Genomic DNA, 23,902 nt, shown 5'->3' on the forward strand with positions numbered 1-23,902 from the left:
TGGAAGTAAACAAACTTTTTCTTTCAGCCTTCGTGAAATATTTTTATTATAATCAAGGGGGAGCGCTAAACCCGTGGGATTATATAGCGCATGTTGGTGGGGATGGAAGGTATTCAGGCTCAATTCAGAGAACCGGAGCACAGATCCAGTTCCCTAGATCAAGAGCCCCTCACCAGTGTCAAGGAACTTCCCTTGAGGGGTCAGCTTTGGTGAAAACTTACTGATGAATATTTGCGCAAAATTTGAAGACTATGATAAACACTGATGTTAATGATCTCTACTAAACAGCGGTCTCAAATATCACATGAAGAATAATAAGTTTTCGGTGTTGTGCTTCTTATCTCTTCCTAATATTAATTAACATATGACTTAAAAAGTTAGCATATGAGAGGTTCTTACAAAGTAGAAGTGATGCAAGGAGGAAGGAGTATATTTAGAGAAAAAGAGAGGTTAAGAGAGTGGTGAAGCAATGTAAAGAGAGAGCAAATGAGAGTGGGCGAGATGTTATCAACAAATTTTGTTGAGAATAAAAGTTTTGGAGTGAGATTAATAAGTTGAGAAAGCCTAGGGAATGAGTGAATTTGTTAGTCTAAAACAGGAGAGGAGAGTTATTAAACGGAGAGTTCGAGATATCAGGAAGATGGAGAGAATATTTTGAGGAATTATTAAATGTTGATGAAGATAGAGAAGCTGTGATTTCGTGTATAGGGCAAGGAAGAATAACATCTTATAGGAGTGAGGAAGAATCAGTTGTGGGTGTGGGGGAAATTCGTGGGCCAGTGGGTAGAACGAAAGGGGGTAAAGCAGCTGGAATTGATGGAATAAAGATAAAAATGTTAAAAGCAGGAGGGTATATAGTTTTGGAGTGGTTAGTATTTTTATTTAATAAATGTATGGAAGAGGATAAGGTACCTAGGGACTGGCAGAGAGTATGCATAGTTCCTTTGTATAAAGGCAAAGGGGAAAAAGAGAGTGTAAAAATTATAGGGGAATAAGTCTGTTGAGTATACCTGATAAAGTGTATGGTAGAGTTATTATTGAAAAAATTAACAGTAAGACGGAGAGCAGGATAGCGGATGAACAAGAAGGCTTTATTAAGGGTAGGGGGTGTGTAGACCAAGTGTTTGCATTGAAACATATAGGTAAACAGTATTTAAATAAGGGTAAAGAGGTTTTTGTGGCATTTATGGATTTGGAAAAGGCGTATGATAAGGTGGATAAGGGGGTAATGTGGCAGATGTTGCAAATGTATGGAATACGCGGTAGGTTACTGAAAGCAGTGAAGAGTCTTTACGAGGATAGTGAGGCTCTGGTTAGAGTATGTAGGCGAGAGGGAGATTATTTCGCAGTAAAAGTAGGCCTCAGACAGGGATGTGTGATATCACCATGGTTGTCCAATATAATTATAGATGGAGTTGTAAGAGAAGTGAATGCTCGGGTATTGGCACGAGGTGTGGGGTTACACGATAAAGAATCTAACACATAGTGAGAGTTGTCACAGTTGCTCTTTGCTGATGATACTGTGCTTTTGGAAGATTCTGAAGAGAAGTTTAAGAGGTTAGGTGATGAGTTTGGTAGGGTATGTAAAAGAAGGAAATTAAAAGTGAATATAGGAAAGAGTAAGGTGATGAGGATAAAAAAAAATTAGGTAACGGAAGATTGGATATCAAATTGGAGGGAGAGAGCATGGAGGAGGTGAATGTATTCAGATATTTGGGAGTGGACGTGTCAGCAGATGAGTCTATGAAAAATGAGATGAATCATAGAACTGACGAGAGGGAAAAGGTGAGTGGTGCACTGAGGAGTCTTTGGAGACAAAGAACTCTATCCATGAAAGCAAAGAGGGAAATGTATGAGAGTATAGTTATATCAACGTTCTTGTATGGGTGTGAGGCATGGGTGGTGAATGTTCCAACTTGGAAAAGGCTGAAGGGAGTGGAGATGTCACATCTGACGGCAATGTGTGAATATAATGCAGAGAATCCACACTTTGAAGATTAGGAGGAGGTGCGGGATTACCAAAACTATTATCCAGAGGGCTGAAGAGGGGTTATTGAGATGGTTTGGACATGTAGAGAGGATGAAACAAAATAGAATGACTTCGAGAGTGTATAAATCTGTAGTGGAGGGAAGGCAGGGTAGGGGTCGGCCTAGGAAGAGTTGGAGGGAGGGGGTAAAGGATGTTTTCGTGTGCGAGGAACTTGGACTTCCATCAAGCGTGCCTGACCGCGTAAGAGAGGAGCAAATGGAGACAAATAGTTTTTAGGACTTGACGTGCTGTTGGTGTGTAAGGGATTCAGGGAAACCGGCAGGCCGGACTTGATTCCTGGAGATGGGAAGTACAGTGCCAGTACTCTAAAGAAGGGGTGTTAATGTTGCAATTTTATAACTGTAATGTATGCCTCTGGCAAGACAGTGATGGAGTGAATGATGATGGAGCATGCCTCTGACAAGACAGTGATGGAGTGAATGATGATGGAGCATGCCTCTGACAAGACAGTGATGGAGTGAATGATGATGGAGCATGCATCTGGCAAGATAGTGATGGGGTGAATGATGATGGAAGTTTTTCTTTTTCGGGCCACCCTGCCTTGGTGGGAAACGGCCAATGTGTTAATAAAAAATAATAAATAAAATATGACTTAATACTAATAAACTGTAATATTCAATTATACTCTGTTATCTTTCTGATTATAACTCGTTTTCAAATGAGATTTAGATCATTATTCTATCAATATGATAAAATGTAAGTGAAAGGGTAAACTGTACTGCACTTACGTTAATCAGGTAGTTATTGGATATTATGAGTATTTTGCTAATTTTTTTTTTTTTTTTTTTATATTTTATTTAAACCATGACATTACAAAATATAATATGTAAAACTCATTTAAGTCGATAATTAACACAATCCTCCCTACAGCTAATATTACACACCACACTTACAACTCCGTGTGGGTACACCCCCCCCTCCCTGCTCCCTCATCCTATCACTTAACCCAAACCTGTTGGAGCTACCCAACAGAATTACATGATATGAACAACACTTTTATATACACATCCCTCGAAATGGTACTTAATAATCGACTACAGACCATACAATGCATTGCACTGAACATATTATACAGACATATTACCCCCCCCCCCCTCCGTGGTTATCCAACCACCCCACTATTTACAACCTAACATACTATAAACAATGAATGTTGCCTAATCTAAAGTCACACAGCAATGATCCAACATTAATTTATGTAATTGTCCTAATGGTTCAGTTACATAACAATATGTATTACATAACAATGGTGATATAGAAAAGTCACAAAGACATACAAACTTACTACAAAACCATAAGAATAAACTTAGTCTCAAAATCCAACACATGTAAGCCTTTACACATTTAAACATGCAATTCCAGTGTTAAAACAATAACACAGCTTCAACTATGACATTCAAGCTCTATACAGCTTATATGGACATTACATAGTACTATTGACAACAGTACAATACAACATAAAATATAACCATGACATAAGTAACACATAAAGACTGTGCCTAGCACGCACCTAACCACAAAAACCTATAACACCACTGTTGCCCAACTTTATTACACTATCTGACGTGCATTAACCTCTTTACTCTCAAAACAAAACTGAATTGCAGAACACCAGTGACGAACAATAATGCACAGACATTAATACAAACATATCACATCATATCTCTGGACACCGTGCATGATCACAGCATCAACACTATGCAGTGCAAGGCACCTAGAAAAACAAGTTGGAGCAAATACATGCAATTATTATAGCAAATCTCCAAATTACAATGTCATTACCGTAAATCAATATTACCACACACAATATGTATAATAAGTATAAAGTCCAGTCACACAAAAACTGGCCAGCTCCACAGGTGCAGGCACCCGTGGTCCACATATTATTCACTCATGCATCACTCATCCAACACTCTCGCAAAACTTTTGTTATCCCTTACCAGGGAGGCAACCCTGTTTTCACCCCTGACTTCCCTACCCCAGCAACACTTTCCAATCATACCCTCCCCTCCCTCGTCTATTACAAGTCTAATAAAACCTGTAACGTAAGTTGCCTATATCCCTCTGAAAAATCCTTCACCCACCTCCTCCCATAAATTTCCTTATTTCTACATACCGTTTTATAGAACGTTAACGCTAACACCCTCCTCTTCACCTCAGTAACCTGTTTGCCCCGCAATCCCCACACTATATATATATAATCTGCCATAATGTACCCCACAGCTCTGATTACACTTTCCTCCCAACCCCCCACGTCGAGACTTAATGCTCTCAATACAGAAATTCCTTTACCTCCTATCCTATTTATCACCCTATTTAACCACCCCTTGACACTCCTCAGTCCATCACAAAAATATACTACATGAAAAGCCGACTCCTCCCCACCACATATCCCACACTCCCCCCCGTCAACGACTCGTCTATCCCGTAGAACCACACCCGACGGTAAAATGCCATGCAGAAAACGATACATTACATCCCGAACACGAGGTTGCAACCTCATCCTACTCAACCTATTCCATATACTTCCCCATGCATACATGGGGAAAATTCCCTCTACAGGCGCTACAACCCTCCCGGCTAACAATCTACACAACCTACCTATTTTAACCTTTGCTGGCTCTCGATCCCACGCCAGAGCCCTCAACACAGTTTCACACTCATGCAACTCAACTCCTGTATACATCCGTTGCAATCTGTTATGGATCCTGGCCAAACCCCCCCCACCCACACTTTCCCTCATCACCTCCCTTTTAATGAAGACACATTTGACCCTCCGCTTTAAGTCCAGCAATCCCAGCCCCCCCTTACTTACAGGTAACATTACCACATCCCTCTTAATCCAATCACAGCTCGAACCCCACAAGAATTTAAAAACCTTCCTAAGTATGTTCGTTATTGCTGGCCCAGTTAATGGGAACACGGCTGCCACGTGCCATACTTTGCTATACAGTAAGATATTAACAACAATGGCACGCTGCACAAGGGTCAAATGATAAGGTCGCAATGCACCCAAGCGTCCCTGAATCCTTTCTACCATCCTAAGCGAGTTTTCCATGCGTGCCACAGGTAGATCGTCTGCATAAATAAGACCGCAGATTTTTAACGAATGCACCTGCCTCCTCACAACTGCACTACCCCAATCAACCCTACCCGCCCAAGCTCCTAACCCCATGACCATCGATTTATCTGAATTTACCCTCATACCAGTTGCCCCTGCGAACATTTGTACTACCCCGTCTAATGTGTCCATTGACATCCCCTCCCTGATCAGAACAGTTGTATCATCCACATACCCAATTAAAACTGGCCAAACCCTCGCAACCTCACACCCTGGTCCCTCTACGTGACACATACGCTGCTCCATCAATCTATAAAAGGGGTCCTGTACGCACGCAAACAATAATTGTGACATAGGACACCCCTGCCTGAGTCCCCTACCCATTACAATCTTCCCACCCAATCGACCATTAATCTGTACCCTCGCCATTGCACCTCCATACAACGCCTCAACCCAGCCCACTATTTCTTCCCCAAACCCCTGACCCCTGAGGATGGCTGTCAATGCTTTCCGATCCACTCTATCGTATGCCCCTTGCCAATCGAGCGCCACCAAACCTCCCTCCCTCCCCCCCCCTTTTGCCTCCACGAAATCCCTAAGTAACCCATGCCCCTCCACCATAGACCTCCCTGGCAAACCAAACTGAGTTTTTGATACTACCCGCCCTACCACACACTTGACCCGATTTCCCAAAATCTTCGCAAACAATTTATAATCTGCGCATAACAACGAGATCGCCCGATAATCCCGAAGCGTATGCTGCCCCTTACCCTTCGGTACCAATACAACGACAGCCGTTGCCTGCTTCTCACCCAGCTCACCTCTCTCCTTCATGCAATTTAATAACCTAACCAGAAAATGCCTCAATAATTCCCAATGCTGCTGATAAAACTCTGCCGGGAGTCCATCAATTCCCGGTGCTTTGCCCTTTCGCATTCCACTTAAAGCCCTCCATATTTCCCCCTCAGTTATTTCCCCACCCAGTGCTTCCCTATCACTGTTACGCAACTGACATACCACACTCCCACACACCTGTTCTAAAACCCCATCCTCTACCCCTTCTCGTTGCCAGTACTTCTCATACCACTTGTCAGCAAACGCCCCCATTCCTTCCGTAGCTTGTATGACCTGCCCCTCCCTGTACCCTCCTATCGATTCATGAACCTCCAACCATGGAATAGTCATTGCCTGCTGTCTTTGTTTCTGCCTACGCAATACGCACGATGAAGGTCTATCGCCCCATAACACCTCTTCCACCCCCGCCTGTACCCTCACCGCTTGGAACCTCTCATCCTGTACCTCACGCAGCCTCCCTTTAATTGCCATAATTTCATCCATTGGATAAGTGCCCGCCACCGCCCCCCTCGCATAACAACCCCGTAATCTATCCTCCAAATAGTTAGCAAGCCCATATTTTAAAGAATTGATACGTTTCCCTTCCTTTACGTAATATTGCTTAATCCGTTCTTTAGCCACACCATCCCACCACATCACCACATCCTCTACCCCTTTTATCTCTGCACGTAACCCCTCCCACAGCGTTGCAAATCCCTCTATCCCCTCCTCATCACCTAACACACTTGTATTTAATTTCCAATATCCCCTAGATATACCTGCTAGTGACTCCCACGCCACCTCTGCTACTACCGCCCGATGATCCGAATAAGCTACTTCTATTGTACGGAAAAATGTCAACCCAACCCCTTGAGATATATACAGCCTATCCAACCTAGCAGCGTAACCCCGTCTTACAAAAGTGTGCTCTACCTCCCACGCCCCTCCTCCAACCGCATCCCGCAACTGAATATCCCTCAAAAGATCTCGCAAGGCCGCCGACACGTGCCCCGCCCCTTTTGGTTCCACGTCAGCCCTCCTAATAACGCAGTTCCAGTCGCCACCAACGACGGCCACTGCAGGTAAACCACGTAAGAAGAAAACTAGTTCTTCACATACAAAATCCCTTTTTACCCTCACATCATTTTCCGCTGGTGCATACACACATACAAAAGATACCCGCTGTCCCATCCACCACCCATCCACGCGCAATACTCTTCCCCCTCCCCCCCCCTCACTTCTTAGCAACACAAACGGGCTTGCCTCCCTGATCAATATACCCACACCACCTTTCAGACGTGCAGATGGCAGAGTCATGACCTGAAACCCCTCCACCTCGAGCACTCTTCCCTCCTTGAAATTGTGTTCTTGCAGGAACACTACATCCACCCTATATTTATACAGAAACATTCGAAACCATTCCTTCTTCACACTATTACACAGTCCATTTACGTTCACAGTCATACACCTAAGGCCTCTTTATAGTTTCCAACCCTTCCTCCTCTCTTCATTCATCCCAGGGCCTCCTGCCCCAGAGCCAGCACAAGGCTTCACACCATCAACCCCTCCCCCTTTTTTGCGATGCCTCTTATCGTGACTGCTTCGACATTGCTCTTCCTTCCTCCCAGACCTCTGCGCCGGCGTCAGGACATCATCTGAGTCTGACGCCGCCGCTCTCTTCCTCGTGATGCCCTCCACATCCATGTTATCTTCAGAGGTTCCCTCACGATGAACCTCTACCTCCACCACGCCCCGTTCCACAGCACACGGCGACAACTCTCTCTTACTAGTTGGCCCGTCAACCCTGCTATGTTTTTTATCCTTACATTCCTCTACAGGCACCGCCGTGTCTCTCACCAGCTCAGGAACAACATCCACTGCAGGCGGTGTCAATGTCCTTAACACTTCCTGAAGCTCTTCCTCTAGAGCCTGCACCTCCTCCTGCACTTGCACTTCTGTACTTTTCCTTTGTGTAGTAACAGATCCTTTTACATCACAGCTTACCTCACACATGCCATTCTCCTCTTTGGAATCCTCCACCTCTTCACTCCACAAGCGCCCAGGCCCTTGCTTGCGCACTGGGCTCTCAACAGCTATCACGCTGGTAACTGGTGCTTCACCAGTTTGCGCTGGCGCCCTCCTCAGCTTCACGCACTCTGCCGCCATATGGTCGTACGCCCCACATATTCTGCACGTACGTCTCTGTCCGGCATACGATACCATAACTTGCGTCCTGAAGTCCTCCAACACGACGTAAGACGGTATGGGATGTCTCAGAGTCATCTTCAGGGAAAAGGTACCCTCCGGACGTCCCATGTAAGCACCTGCTGTCCACTTGCCCTTTTGTGCCAGATGTACGGTTCCATATGTCTCAAAAACACTCCTTATGTCAGCCTCATCTGCCTCAAATGGGACATTACGTATCTTAACCCACGTAAAGTGGCGAGATACGTCGATCAAACGCACCTTCACAGCTGGAGTAGCGTCAAGACTCACGTCTTGGAACCTCGTCACCAAAGACTCATACACGGACGTGGAATTCAGTTTGACGAAGATTCTATAAGCCCCATTCAGGGCTACACCATACACCTCATCGTCCTGGATTCCATAGGTCTCCCTAATGATTGTTGGGAGTAAGACTTGCACTGAAGAGGGTGAAATCGCCCCACGAAGCAGCTCAATACCAATGGTATTTACGCGCCTCCTCACACTCAGCGCCATGTTGATACAAGGTAGCTCGCCTGAACAGCAGAGGGGTGCAGCGCACAACCTCACTCGACCGTGGTCAGGCAGCGAATGACCTATGGAAGTTTTTCTTTTTCGGGCCACCCTGCCTTGGTGGGAAACGGCCAATGTGTTAATAAAAAATAATAAATAAAATATGACTTAATACTAATAAACTGTAATATTCAATTATACTCTGTTATCTTTCTGATTATAACTCGTTTTCAAATGAGATTTAGATCATTATTCTATCAATATGATAAAATGTAAGTGAAAGGGTAAACTGTACTGCACTTACGTTAATCAGGTAGTTATTGGATATTATGAGTATTTTGCTAATGAGTGATTTCTGGTTGGTTGGTTGGTTACTTAGTTGGGGTCACTTAAGGGAGGTTCCTTGACGCTGGTGAGGGACTCGTGATCTAGGGAATTGGATCTATGCTCCGGTTCCCTGAATTGAGCCTGAATACCTTCCATCCCCCCAGGCGCTGTATAATCCTACGGGTTTAGCGCTCCCCATGATTATAATAATAATAATATTTAGTTGGGGTTAAAGCCTATCGACTACTCAATAGGCTATTAAGGCTGCATGTCACCTATTCACCACCCTAAAACAGAAGTTAAAGTAATCCCTAAAATAGTGTTTAAAGTGAACTCTCAATACAGTGAGAAACATACATATATACGTATACTGAAAGGGGTACACTGATTTTGATTCCTTCTTTCAGTTTATAAGGATAATTATTGATAATGTTATTAATATCTGGGCTATGCTAGTTACTACATTAATTCACCTTGTGCTTCAAGGTGCAGCTCTCATCACACATTTCCTCATCTAACGTGACCCTGTAATACAGGTAACTTGTGAGCCACTGCCACAGACTATTATGGTAATAATGTAGCTAGAGAGCTTAAAAATATCAAGATATTTTTTTCACCTGTTATTGTCAAGCGTGTTATTGTCAAGAACAAAAACGACAAGTGGGAAGCTTTTAAAAGTTATGGGATGTGTGTTCAGACTAAAGTTTAGAAAGAAATGTTTCGACTGTCAATGAGGAGACAGGTGGGATAATGAATGGGTGGAATGGCTACGGCAAGGGTATACAATACCTACAAGGTGATTAAAAAAGACACATGTACAACACTTGGGTATCTTAATTCTGAAGACGTTTCGCCAACCAGTGGTTTTATCACTTCTATACAGAGGTTATTGGTGTTAAAACTGGAGAGAGTAGAAGACGAGGTAATCAGTTCCTCTATATAGATGAAGATGTTTACCAGTGAACACCTTCATCTAGGCTCAGGGACTGAATACCTCGTCTTCTCCTATCTTCGGTTTTAACACTTTTAATAACCTTTGTATTGAACTGATAAAAGCCACTGGTTGGCGAAACGTCTTCAGGTGTAGAAGACAGGTGGGAAAATGTGTGGTGTAGGAGACAGGTGGGACAATGAGTGGTGTAGGAGACAGGTGGGACAATGAGTGGTGTAGGAGACAGGTGGGAAAATGAGTGGTGTAGGACAGGTGGGACAATGAGTGGTGTAGGAGACAGGTGGGACAATGAGTGGTGTAGGAGACAGGTGGGACAATGAGTGGTGTAGGAGACAGGTGGGACTGAGTGGTGTAGGAGACAGGTGGGACTGAGTGGTGTAGGAGACAGGTGGGACAATGAGTGGTGTAGGAGACAGGTGGGACAATGAGTGGTGTAGGAGACAGGTGGGACTGAGTGGTGTAGGAGACAGGTGGGACTGAGTGGTGTAGGAGACAGGTGGGAATTATCACCAAGTATTTCTTAACCATTCCTAAGGTATACTAGTAATAACTTAAGTACTACAGTAACTATTCACTAGGGCCCTTATACATTAATTTAGGCTACAGTGATTCATATTAATCCTATTTTATTAACTATGTCAGTGTAAGTATTAAATCCTAAATCAGGTGACAATGCCATAGATATTTTATCATTTTACTATGAACTGCTCAATTAAGTCAATAATAGTTATAATATATGTACTGTACAATAGTATGCACTGTTGCCTATATGAGATCGATAAGTTTGTGGTCAGTGGCTGGACTGTGAGAACTCTGACCTGCTGAAGAGGTTGAGAAGGCGTGATAAAGCTGCGTCACAGAGAAGGGCGCATGGCACACAATGAAGAAGAAAGTGATGATGAATGTCAGCTTAATAGTCTTCATCTTAGCGAGGGAAAGGGGCTGTGGCACGTTAGGGCTGCAGTGAACTACCAGAGGCACACGACCCACTCTTATGGTGTTGTAGGAGCCGGCAGACACGGTGGACGGGGGCCCCCACCCGTCAGAATGTTCGGACGGAGTTTCATCATCCAAGCAACATATTTTACGGACCACTAATATACGGAGGGGAACGTAGCCACGCCTGTAGCGGGAGTAGCGCCACACTTTGAGGGTGATACAGGTGTAGCAGTACACCGTCACTAGCATGGGACCGAAGAATGCTGCACACACGTAGTACACAACATAAGCCTTAACGCCCCACGTCTCGTGAAAGTCGGCCCAACAGTTGTATTCCCCAGACGGTAGCTGTTTTCTGGAGAAAACGAAGGCTTGAGGAAGCGCTAGGAGAGCTGCAACGACCCACACTACACGTACCATAAAAGGTGAGGACCATAGGGCACTTCCCGCCCGCCAGGAGATGGCTCTGTACCTGTCCACCGCCAGGCAGGTTAGCAGCAGTGGGGACAGATAGAGGGGCATCACCTGCATAAACTTCACACTCTTGCACAACCAGTTTGGGCCTCGAAAGTAATAGGTGACTTCCCAGGCCAGCTGGGAGAGCACATTGAACATGCCCACCATAAGATCCGCCAGACAGATGTGCGTCATGAAGAAGTAGGTGCGGGACATAGGTCGCATGAGAGAGGACCTGACCAGGGCACCCAGGACCAGGCTGTTTGAAACCAGGATCACCACCAGCAGGAGAGCCAGCACTGTCACCTCCACGTTGGCCAGAGACTCGTCCCGAACGGAGCCCTGGGAGCTGGCTCTTAGGGACCCACAGTCACTACTGTTCTCTGCTGTCACATTTGCCACACACTCGGTCCAGTTGCGACTTATCACTTTTCCACTACCAACTCGTGACACTTCATCACCCATCAGCCTTCTATTAAAACAATAAAGCACCTAAATTTTTCTCTTATGCGAATAAAATTACGTAGTGTTTCGAGCTAACAAGACGGAGAATCAAGCCTCCGGCCACTCGTTTTGCTGAATGACCAACAACTGCTTATCGCATCACATAAATAAAAATATTATTAACTTATGTAATTTCCAGGTTTACAATAGCAGCATGCTACAAGGTCTGTTTGGGTCTTCCAGCAAGAGTGTTTTTATACCTAGTTTCACAGCTTTTGTCCGTCATGTTAAACAATAACAGTGTTGTAGCACCTCTCGCACCTCATCACTTATTGATATGAGCAGCTAGTAACTTGGTTACCTAGTAATTTCAGTTACCATTAATACTCTGGGCAGAGACGCTGCTAAGGACGTAAGTAATTACTGACATTGCTTGTGACGTAAGCAACTACCGATGTTACTAGCTACTAAGTGAGCAACCGATGACATTGCTAACTAGCGACTTGACCAACTATTGACGTGGTATACGGTAACTGTGCCAGCTAGCGATCTGCTCAGTCAGTCACGCTGTTAGTTAGGTAAGCAACTAGTTGCTAACTAGTGAGGTGAGCGATTAGTGACGTAGGTAGACAGGTAGGCTGATCAATGTAGTAGTGATGTGGTGGGCGCCGCGGGACAACCAGCGTGGCAGATGAATCTCCTGGCAGTGTTGGGTAGGTAATGATAGTGCCAGCGTGAGGCTCCTCAGAGGACCTGCTCCTACAGCGCAGTGCCACGGTGCCTGGCACGCAGGTAGCAGCGACCACCTGAACACATACACAATGCCACAGTGCCTGACACAGGCAGAAGCGACCAGCGGGAATATTTATATATGTATGTATATATATATATATATATATATATATATATATATATATATATATATATATATATATATATATATATATATATGTGTATATATATATATATATATTTTTATATATATATATATATATATATATATATATATATATATATATATATATATATATATATATATATATATAATATATATATATATATATATATATATATATATATATATATATATATATATATATATATGTGTGTGTGTGTGTGTGTGTATGTGTTTGTAACGAAGCTAATCCGTTCTCGGAATTTATATTTCGATTTATCATGTTTGAAGCAGAATATATTTTATCTCTTTGAATTGTACATTGTGCAGGAGTAACTGTAAATATTGGATTTAAGATATATTTTAATTATTATTAACACGATTTCTCTGAATACAATTTAATAAAGTTTGACGACGAGAGACAGCTTACTGTACGGATCACACATCAGGCAACTCGCATGAGTGCTCTCACCCCCACCCCCCACACACACACGTTGCCTGAAGATAAAAAAAATAACTGGTCATGCACACATTACAGTGGAATCGTTTCATTAACAACTAATAAACACTGCAATCTGCCTTTGCCCAAGAGTTGTTATTGATGAATTAGTGTCATTTTCTATTAAGGTAAGTGTGGATCTGTGAGCCAAATAATTCCTTCTCGCTGCTATCCTGTTTCTAGGCTCACTTGAACAAGTCGATGCTTCTAGAGATAAAACCACTTCTCCAGATCTGGTTAATATTCCCATCTTTACCCAGTATGCAACTGCTTTTGCCTAACTTATCATACAGTTCAGTGGTGCGCCTGGAGGTCTGATGTTGCTGACTGTAACATACCTGGCTCCACATCCTCCTAGATTGAAACATCAAATTGTCCATCTTACCAACGTGTCCAGAGTAAGCACTGCTCACCACTTACAACAATATTCAGCTCTTGCGGCTACCAGTTTTACTTTTTTTTGCACCTCTGCCTCAAATCTGTGTTGCTGCCAGATTCTATTTTGCATATTGGTATGTTTGAAGAATAAACAATAAAACGCGTGACCACAGCTGAAAAAAAATACATTGAAAAGTAACAGAGGTACCTGAGCACTTTCGTGAATTTAAGCGCAAGTCATCGGAGGCATTAGTTCCTTTGAAGATGTGTGTGTGGAAAGGTACGAAAGAGCTCAGGTAGTTTCTTTTTTGCTATTTTCTCACTGTGATATGTTTTTATATAGATATGTACCTATTGTATTTAGACGTGTGTGGGTTGTCAATGTAGGATAACCCTAGTGACCTTTTCCACATCCCACTTCACTTCTCCCACATCACATCTCATCTCTGGTCCAAATTTATTCAAAATTAACTTGAAGTAATTCCATCATATTTTACATTTAACATCATGGTTTAATATCAGTTTTTTTTTTAATTTGCTTTGAGCAACAATTCCTACTAATACCGACAAGTTGTTGGTATTATATACCATCTGTAACGTGATACTTGTCTGACACTGTAACACCATGGTTTCTTGGCACTTGGTCCAGCTTACCTGTGACATTATCTCCAAGCTGCTACACCTCGCTCTCCAATATATAAGCCTCTAGCTACTTCCTTCTGTATTCAGCTAAGAGACTGATTATCTTGCTCCAAAGGTGATGGACTGATTACATCAGCTACCTCTACACCTCGTCTACTTCATCTTCCACCAGTGCTAATGTCTGTAATCGCCTGATGAAACCTGCAACGCAGGCGAAACGTTACGTCAATGAAGATTCCTAGTGTTGCTCGTATCCTACTCCTCAATTTGTCGGTATTGTATACTAATTATAACTCGATATGCTAAAATGGCATAACGTAAAAAATTAGGGAAAATGGCACGCTTAACCTAACATCAATAGCCATAATTGCCCAACTTTTATCCATCCTAGAATGCATCTATCCATTTTGTACATAACCACATGCAAAAAAAAATGTACGCCATTTTTTCCTACTTTCCACCTACGCCATTTTTACCGTCAACATTTTTACCTATGCCACTTTCACTGTGACCTTTTTACCGTAAACCGAGAAACTCGTGTGCTTTTAAAATATTGTATCTTTGAAAAATTTATGTGATACATTTTCCACTGAAAAAGTCCTGAAATTTCAGTATTTTTATCACTAGCGTAGTAAGGGAGAATGTTCATTATTTACAGCAGCGTTGTGTAGGAGAATGTTCGTTATTTATTATTTCATTTGTGGGGAAGTGGTAAAGCAGTAAGCGTCATACAGCGTCTGGGGTTATATAAATCAATCAGTTTCGACCCAAGAGCGGATAGCTCCAATTCCTCGGATTGAGAGCACTCCCTCACCGACATCAACAACGGAGGTCCTTTAGGGAAGGGGGGTGATATTTATTAGAAGTTGGTAGCATATTGATGTCTCAACTTCAGCTGTAAGACAACAATCAAGAACACTTAACTGGCGAGTTGCAGTGCGCTAATGTAATTACGAAAGGGAGGGTTGGAGGGGGTCGAACTGACGCACACAAAAGTTCTGAACGATTACGACAAGGGCGTTTAACATAACTGCCGCCCACCTGAAAAGTCTAACTACTTTTTTACCTAATTAGCTAGCGAACACGAACTACTAGGCAAGTAGAGCCTAATTAACTCCCCGTCCACCCTTTTTTTTCATTACTGAAAAGAATAACAGGCTATGACGCGTCAGCCATACACATGGACTGGAAGATATGACTGAGTGGAAATGACAGTGAATATTACGCTGGAAAATGTGAAAATAGTGACTTATTTAAAAAAAAAGTTTGAAACTAAAATGAAAATGAAGCAACAAGAGTAAAGGATAGAAATGTGAGATTAAATAAATACATAAAAGTGAAATGTCCAAGAAAATAAACGAGGTTCTATAAGAAAGATCGAGATTAACAAATGCGAAAAGCACTAAAGAATGCCGAAGAGCTTGTGTACAAATATAAGCTCTAAGAGGATAGGGTCGCAGATTTGGCTGTGACGGACATTCCCAGTAATTACTTACCTCTGACCCAGTGGTTAAGCACGTAGGGCTGGTAATCCTATTACCACCAGACTGGATTGGAGCCCCATTCACTACACTGAATTGTAAAAAAAAAAATTCAAATAATGTGACAGGATTTTTGCTATTCTCAAAGAAAAAAATATTAGATGGGGAGAAGCCTGTCAGAAATACTATGATCGTGAGAGACACAGGTGATAATCAAAGCCTAGCCTAAGAGACACGTACTAATAAAGGTCTAGCTTAAGAAACACAAATGGTAATTAAAGAATAGCCTGAGACAGGTATTAATCAAAGCCTAATCTGAGTGAGAGAGAGAGAGAGAGAGAGAGAGAGAGAGAGAGAGAGAGAGAGAGAGAGAGAGAGAGAGAGAGAGAGAGAGAGAGAGAGAGAGAGAGAGAGAGAAAGAGAAAGAGAGAGAGATGACTTCACACCGCAAAATAGCAAGAATATCTACGCTATCTGGCTATTGTCCCAGTAGTTACTGCAGTGTTTGTGGGTATACAAGGGACAAAATTCTTCTTAGATGTAAGGAGCCTACTTGTTCCAACTACTGCCACACATTGCGTTCCAGAAGAAGAATTTTGTTGCAGCCAGGTTGAAAATTTCAGAAATTTGAAGGATATCCATAATCCTGTGGTATATGTGGATACAAGCCTGGAGCTACAGGAGGAAGGTTCAGAAGTCCTACCTCAGGGACTCCTGTCCAAAGATCAAGACTGCCCTCTTGGGCTGTGTTGTAAAGTTGCAGCTAAGATAATCCATCACAGGGAAGCACTTCATGAGCTCCTCAAATCATTAGATAACCTACAAGCTATTGTAGAAGGCCAGTGCAAGCCTACATCAAGTGACGTAAGCTGCTCAGCTGATGGTGACACTACTGACAAAGACTGGAAGTCCCACACTGAGCTTAACTCAGGGGTAAATAACTGGTGGAATTCTGTCATCGCTAAAATCCCACAGACTGACAGAGTTCAAAACACTACCTTTGGGAATTCTAACACAATTCCTCTGACCACCACAGAGGGAACAAATCCTCTTCCCAGCAACGAGGGAAGCCTTGGATCTGTTAATTCTCCTACACCTGACATCTCTGCTTCAGCCACTGCCAGTCCACTTGACAGTGCACATACCACCTCTGATCCTACACCTGTCAGCACACCTGCCGACACTATTCCAGAATCTGGTAGCAGTGCTTCATCAGCAAGTTCTGAGCCAGGAGTTTCTCCACCAGAGATTGGTGCAGTTAATGATCAGGGAACTATCACTGCACCTGATCACCTACTGCGCCAAAGTACGAACAGCAGGGACACATCTGTCAGAACTGGTAGAGGACGGGGCAGAGGACGTGGAAGAGGACGTGGAGGAGGAAGACATCTACAGCCGTCTCACCCTCCACTAACACAGTTCCAGCGGCAGAATCTGAGGACAAATCTGCAAAACACAGGAGGTGCAACAAATCCTAGTCCACCCTCCCAGGCACCTAGGCTGTGCTCTCGTTGTCACCGGAAGGGGCACACTGCCAACAACTGCCTGCGAGATACCAGGTGTAATTACTGCTACAAGAAAGGACATCAGGAGGACCAGTGTCGGAAGAAAAAGGAACTTGACAGACAGGGCCACCTGTTTAGAGACCTGTTCTCAGAACAAACCAGCAGGATCTCTGAATTGGTGAACACTCTCACACGTCACCCACTTAGCTACTCCTATCCCAGCCCAGCAGGTGGTATTGTGCCTTATACAAGACCACAGACCTACATCCCTGCAGCTGCCTCAGTACCCTACCTCTCTCAAGGGCAGGCACCTTACATTCCCTACACACCCACCACCTCAAGCTGACCACTTCATCATGAGGAGCCAGTCTATCAGCATCCTGTCGGCCAACATTAGAGGTTTCATTACTAATGTTGGAGAGCTCATACATAGTTTTGTGAACACTCGACGTCCCGACATGATAGCTGTTGTTGAAACATTTTTGGACTCCAGAAAATTTTGCAAGAATTGCTGGCTACACCTCATGGATGAGAAGAGACAGGCAAGGGCAAGGAGGAGGTGTTGCTGTGTGCTTCTCTAAAAGTGTTCATGCCCAGCACATTGATGTTGCCACCCCTACACATCTTGAAATGATGTTCTTCAAGCTCTGTATAAACACTAGTACCTCTGTACTAGCATGTGCAATGTACAGACCTCAGTGGCAACATGCAGACCCCATCAACTTCCTAATGGAAAATATTGACTCCCTTCTGCTACAACACAACTGTCAACATATTATAATTGTTGGTGACCTCAACAAGCACCTTATACAGAAGGACTTTGATGATCTTCTTGCAGTGTTTGACATGAGAAACTTTGTTGATTTCCCTACTCACATCTCTGGCTCCTCCCTTGACCCAGTAGTGAGTGATCTGGCAGAAGGCATAGTCACTTGTCAACCCCTCGGCTACGTTGGATCGTCTGACCACAAGGCTGTTTTTACGACACTTAAGATCCCAACAGAACGAGGTGAGGAGTCCACACGCACAACCTGGCTATGGGAAAGAGGTAATTGGCCAGCCCTTTGCTCTGAGCTCGCCACCACCGATTGGAATGCTCTTCTCCAAGGGGATGTTGACAACCAAGTGAAAGCCTTCACTGGACACATCCTTAATCTACAACAAGAACACATTCCTCACCGTCAATATGTGACGAAGCCTACAGATCAGCCTTGGTTTGGCTTTCGTTGTAGAGAGGCTGCTACTGCTAAGTACAAAGCATGGCGAAGGTATAAGAGACATCCTACCACCTATAACAGGAACTTGCACACGCAAGCCTGTAGGCATATGGGTGACGTTCAAAAGTGGGCCATTGCTAAATGGGAGGTGGACACTAAAAGAAAGCTAGCATCAGGTAGGGTAGGCTCCAAAACCTGGTGGTCCCTGGTCAAGGACAGACAAGGTTATCTGCCTGATGAACTCATTCCACCTCTAAATCGACAGGATGGGACCACCAGGTAACATTTGCACCTGAGAAAACGCAATGATGATCGTCTCTAGGCACCATGATGGTAATGCTGGTGCAGTAGTAAGGATGAATGGGAGGGTGTTGGCACCTGGAGAAGAAGTTGATATCCTTGGGGTGAAATTTGACTCCAAACTAACCATGAAGAACCATGTTGTAAATCTTGCAAACAAGGCAGCCAGGAAGCTTACAGCACTTCGCCGTATCTCGCATCTGCTTGACAGTAGGGGTTGCAAGATCCTGTACAAGGCACAAGTACGCTCACACCTTGAGTGTGCTCCACTTTCTTGGTTTGCCTGCCCCCCCTCTCATCTGCGACTGCTTGACAGAGTACAGAATAGAGCAAGACGTCTCATCTCTCGCCTGGACCCATCCTGGATAGATCTGTCATTTCAGCAGAGCCTTCAACATAGGAGGGATGTGGGTGGCCTTACTGTTAAGTACAAGGCCAATATTGTCAAAGTACCACACTTGGATCCACTTCCAGGACAGCGTGAAACAAGCTTTTATGCCACAAGACGGGCAGAAAGCAGCAACTTCACTCTGGCTGTACCCTTCTCCAGAACATCACTCCATCTCAGATCATACATACCCAGGATGACTCGAGTATGGAACACATTCGTACAGCATAATGATGTCAACGAGATAAAGTCAGTTGATGAAATGAAAATGCTGGCCCACAGATGGCTCCAACTTCATCCTGTTCCCTACTTGTATGTCTCATAACAATAAAAATGCTTTCAAATGAGCTGATGTAGGTAACAGCTCTTAGCTTGCCAATAAAGATAGGAATCCTTAACCTGTATATAGCTTGTCAATAAAGCTAGGGATCCTTAACCTTGTCAAACCCTGTGTAAAAAAAAAAAAAAAAAAAAAAAAAAAAAAAAAAGAGAGAGAGAGAGAGAGAGAGAGAGAGAGAGGAGATAATAACGCCTTAGTAAAAGACAGCTGCTAATCGTATCTTAACAGAAGTGACAGTACTAATAACTGAGTCCGTCATCTTAACGCAAGACATCATTTCAGTTGTAAAGGCAATCAAATGGGCTAATGATGAATGTGCCTTAAACTGTGAAAATCGCCATTTTCTTACATTTATATTTTATCCGTTGTGATATGTTATAACTGACCAATTTTCTTATATTTTATCCGTTGTGATATGTTATAACTGACCAATTTTCTTATATTTTATCCGTTGTGATATGTTATAACTGGCCAATTTTCTTATATTTATATTTTATCCGCTGTGATATGTTATAACAGGCCAATTTTCTTATATTTATATTTTATCCGTTGTGATATGTTATAACTGGCTAATTTAACCTAACTGAGAAATTTGTTGCAAACCGTATCTGAGAAATTTGTTGCAAACCGTATCTGAGAAATCTACACACATGTTAATGGGAGCTAAGATGGGTTGAATAAAAGCTTGGACTAATTCGATATAGGTACCAAAGTATGTGAACGACAATCATAGGCTCTGGCAAAAGGATCTGTGATAGGAATAAGGGCACAGTTACATTGTGTCAATTGGGAAACAGGATTTATTGCGCTGAAATTTTTTAGCGCTGAAATTCTCATCCTGTGTGTGCTGCTAGAATTTGGCTTTTGGCAAAGAGTAATCCCAGATACCAAATTAATAAGAATATTAACTGAGAGCACTTAGTCCGTAAGTCATACAACACTGGAAAATAGAGGGAAATGAAGTCTGATCCGAGGAAGGGAAGGACAAATCCAAATCCTTTTTTTTTTTTTTTATTCGCCGGTATTCTCCCAGCCCGGGTCTTTTCCAAGTAGTGGTGACCCGGCCTTGGCTCCCTATCTGGGGAATATCTCGAGACCTAAGTCTCCCATGGGAGGAGGTACAAAGTACCCTCATCGTTGGGACCAACTGTCCCCAGGCCTAGCCACAGTCCCCGCCCTCACGGGGCTCGTAGGGAGAAGCTAGGCCTCTGGTCTGCCATCTGCCCCGCCCCAAAGGGGCTCGTGGGGATGGCAGTCTTATGAACTGCAGGTGGTAGCAAGCTCAGGCCTCTTATCCAAATCCTTAGATCAAGAGATCAACTATTCGAGACACTTCATTTAAAGGGAAATTAACTCAAGTTTATAGAAATTTACTGGCATTAATTAAAAAAAAAATATTAATCTGAAGAAGGTAATTTTATTTTTTTAAATAAAGATAATTTTAAAAAATAAATGATAATGTCCAGATGACATAATAAATGTTATTTCTTAGCTTTTATCATCCATATAAATTTGCTTAAATTTAACCCTTGGAGCAGACTTAAAATAAAAAAAAAACTCCCCGATTATGACTGACCTTATTACTCTTACTAGTAAGTGATTCTTTATTTTAATGGGGTGTAAAACTTGTTTCAGTAAGCCAGCAGATGCTGAACCATCACGAACCTTCACTTGACAGACTTTGTCATGATTATTATTATTATAATCAAGGGGAAGAATGTTAACTCGACTCTGCAAGGAAAGGAGTGAACGTGGCAAGTTCTTTCTGACATACATCACACAACAGTTGGTTGACCTTAGGTTATAAGCTGCATATCCAGGCAAGTTTGGTGGAGGTGCTCCATCTTTCAATCTACATTCCTGCAAACAGATGACATCAATATTCTTGGTTGCACTAATATGATGTAAGTCAGGCAACCGCTTCCTGATGGAAGCAATGTTCCATGAAAAGATTTGTAATGTATCCATTGTAGTGAGTTATTACAATCTCTTGCTCATAAGATGGTAAAACTATTATGCTTTGACTGCAGTGTGCAGACACTTAAGAGCAAATAGCATAGTTTGTACGTCTTTATCTTCAGAACCTTTATTTTTAAGCATTTTTCGGCATTTTGGCAGCCAGTTATGAGGCAAGTTTTGAAGGCAAGAGTTATGGGCTTCTTTCTCACAAATTGCTGGAAGCTGAACGGAGATTGCTGCACTTTTGACATCATCACCATGCTCAAGAGCATCATCCTGATTACATATATTTATTAAACTTGTCAGGATCTGTTCAAGATGCTCAATTTTTTTCTGGAAATTTGTTATAATATGAGGAAGGTCAGGCGAATCCAATGCCTCTCCGGAGGATGGCACTTCTGGGTTAGTGCTTCCTTTAACACCTATCACCTTAACAGGTACCATGGTTACATTAGTGTTCTCTGTTTCATCATTCATTGCAGGTAGGTCCTGTGCATCTGACTCATCTCCAATTTCCAGGGAGGTTACCTGTGTGGTGTCCGTCTGACTGTTGTAGTTGTGTGTATTGGGAGAAATGACAAACTCATCCCCATATTCAGGTGTAGCCATAGGTATCTGTAGTGGCAGACCAGTAGTTCCATATGTGCTAGCAGGGATGGCTAGCTCCTCCACAGCTGGTGTGTGTGATGGCATTCTGGTATCACCAGAATTGTTTGCAGTGAGGTGGTGTTCTTGCACACTTTGCGCTAAACCCGGAGGATTATACAGCACATGGGGGGGGGGGATGTGGAAGGCATTCAGGCTTAATTCGGGGAACTGGAGCACAGATCCAATTCCCTAAATCAAGAGCCCCTCACCAACATCAAGGAACCTTTCCTTGAAGGGACTTTGTCATGAGATACTCGTCTTCTTTTCTGACAAATCAATTAAATGGCTACATACTATTTTTTTTTTTCAAATCAATGACACATTGTTCAAATAGATGGATACACTGAGATTTTTCTCACCCCAAATATTGAATATTTATACCTTGTTGTTTACACTCACTTTTTTTTTTTATCGTTTCGGTAACTCAGATAACGTCGATATTAATGTTTCTCCACTGCTCAAATTTTGTCAATGTTTAATATTTAATTACTTATAATCGACCGAGCAAACAGATAATACCAATTTTTACACTGTCATTCCATGAGGAAAATTATTAATGTGACTTAGCTAGTATAAAATGCTTACTGCATGAGGCTCTAGCACGAACCTGTAGCTACCTCTAATTACCATATTGCTCCTAAAATTAAGTCGAAAAAATTCACCCTTAAACTGAGGCAAATATAGCCGCCATCACCACCACTACCACTATTATTATTATTTATTAATATTAGCCGCCATCACCACCACTACCACTATTATTATTATTTATTAATATTAGCCGCCATCACCACCACTACCACTATTATTATTATTTATTAATATTAGCCGCCATCACCACCACTACCACTATTATTATTATTTATTAATATTAGCCGCCATCACCACCACTACCACTATTATTATTTATTAATATTATTATTTCCATATTTTATTATTATTATTATTATTATTATTATTATTATTATTGCCTGGGAATGCGATACAAGGAATTGGGAGAGTAAGTCCTATCCCTTGGATCAAGAATGAAGTTTTACAAGTGTCAAATTAGACGCTTATTTACCCCAAAACATTACATTATTACATTCATGAGGGAGCCCTAAATTTGCCCAAAGGGGTCATACAGTGCCTCAGGGAATGGATGGCATTCAGGCTTGATTCAAGGAACCAGATCATTTGTCCAATTCCTAAGATAAAGAGCCCCTCACCGATATCAAGAAACCTTTGAGGAGAGTTACCCCAAAAGTAATTGCGTTTTGAATGCATACGTCTAGCGATGGCTATCTTCTTACAATATCTTTCAATCTACCTACAATATGTTAACGTGGATTACCTTAGAGGCTCTAGGACGTAAGAATTCCGCGATGACGATGTTAATTCTCAACCACACCATTCCTCTCTGAACTCCCTCAAAGATCCTCGGATATTTCCTTTATTCTTCTTCATTCTCTTTCAAAATGTAACAATTTCAATGTGGCGAGAGCTTGGCTCCTCGGTTAACGTTTAATAAACCACCTGGGAGGCGGTTTGAGGAGTAATATACGCTAACACTCGCACTAAATCAAAACACTTCCGGCGGCCATGCGGGTCTCCCGTTGACTACATCATCATCAATACGCATGCGCGATTTTTGCCATTTATTTCCTTTATAAATTATTTATTTATATTAATTCTCCTTTCTCATTGTTTCAAAATAATTTAGAATTTCTTAGTATATTTCTATCGTATGCATCAGCTATTAGAATTCATTATTTATATCCTAGTTCTTTGTGGAAAATACTGTATATATTTTCCAGAAATACGGTAATTTATAGGTAAATAGATGCCCTATATTGTATTTTTAAAAGAAGTATGTTATCGAAAAAAAATAGA

The 23,902-nt window shown here is 42.5% G+C and overlaps 1 long non-coding RNA gene across 1 annotated transcript in view; it reads right to left on the reverse strand.

Moving 5' to 3' along the window:
• LOC138854019 (uncharacterized) overlaps nucleotides 1–23,618 on the reverse strand; it is a 65,223-nt gene extending 41,605 nt beyond the window's left edge. Inside the window, exon 1 of the long non-coding RNA XR_011393200.1 lies at nucleotides 23,364–23,618. This is a non-coding gene — a long non-coding RNA (uncharacterized lncRNA). The remainder of the gene's footprint in view (nucleotides 1–23,363) is intronic.
• Between the last annotated feature and the right edge of the window lie 284 nt (nucleotides 23,619–23,902).

Source organism: Cherax quadricarinatus, chromosome 46 (genome assembly GCF_038502225.1).
Source record: "Cherax quadricarinatus isolate ZL_2023a chromosome 46, ASM3850222v1, whole genome shotgun sequence".
In the NCBI taxonomy this organism is placed as follows: domain Eukaryota; kingdom Metazoa; phylum Arthropoda; class Malacostraca; order Decapoda; family Parastacidae; genus Cherax; species Cherax quadricarinatus.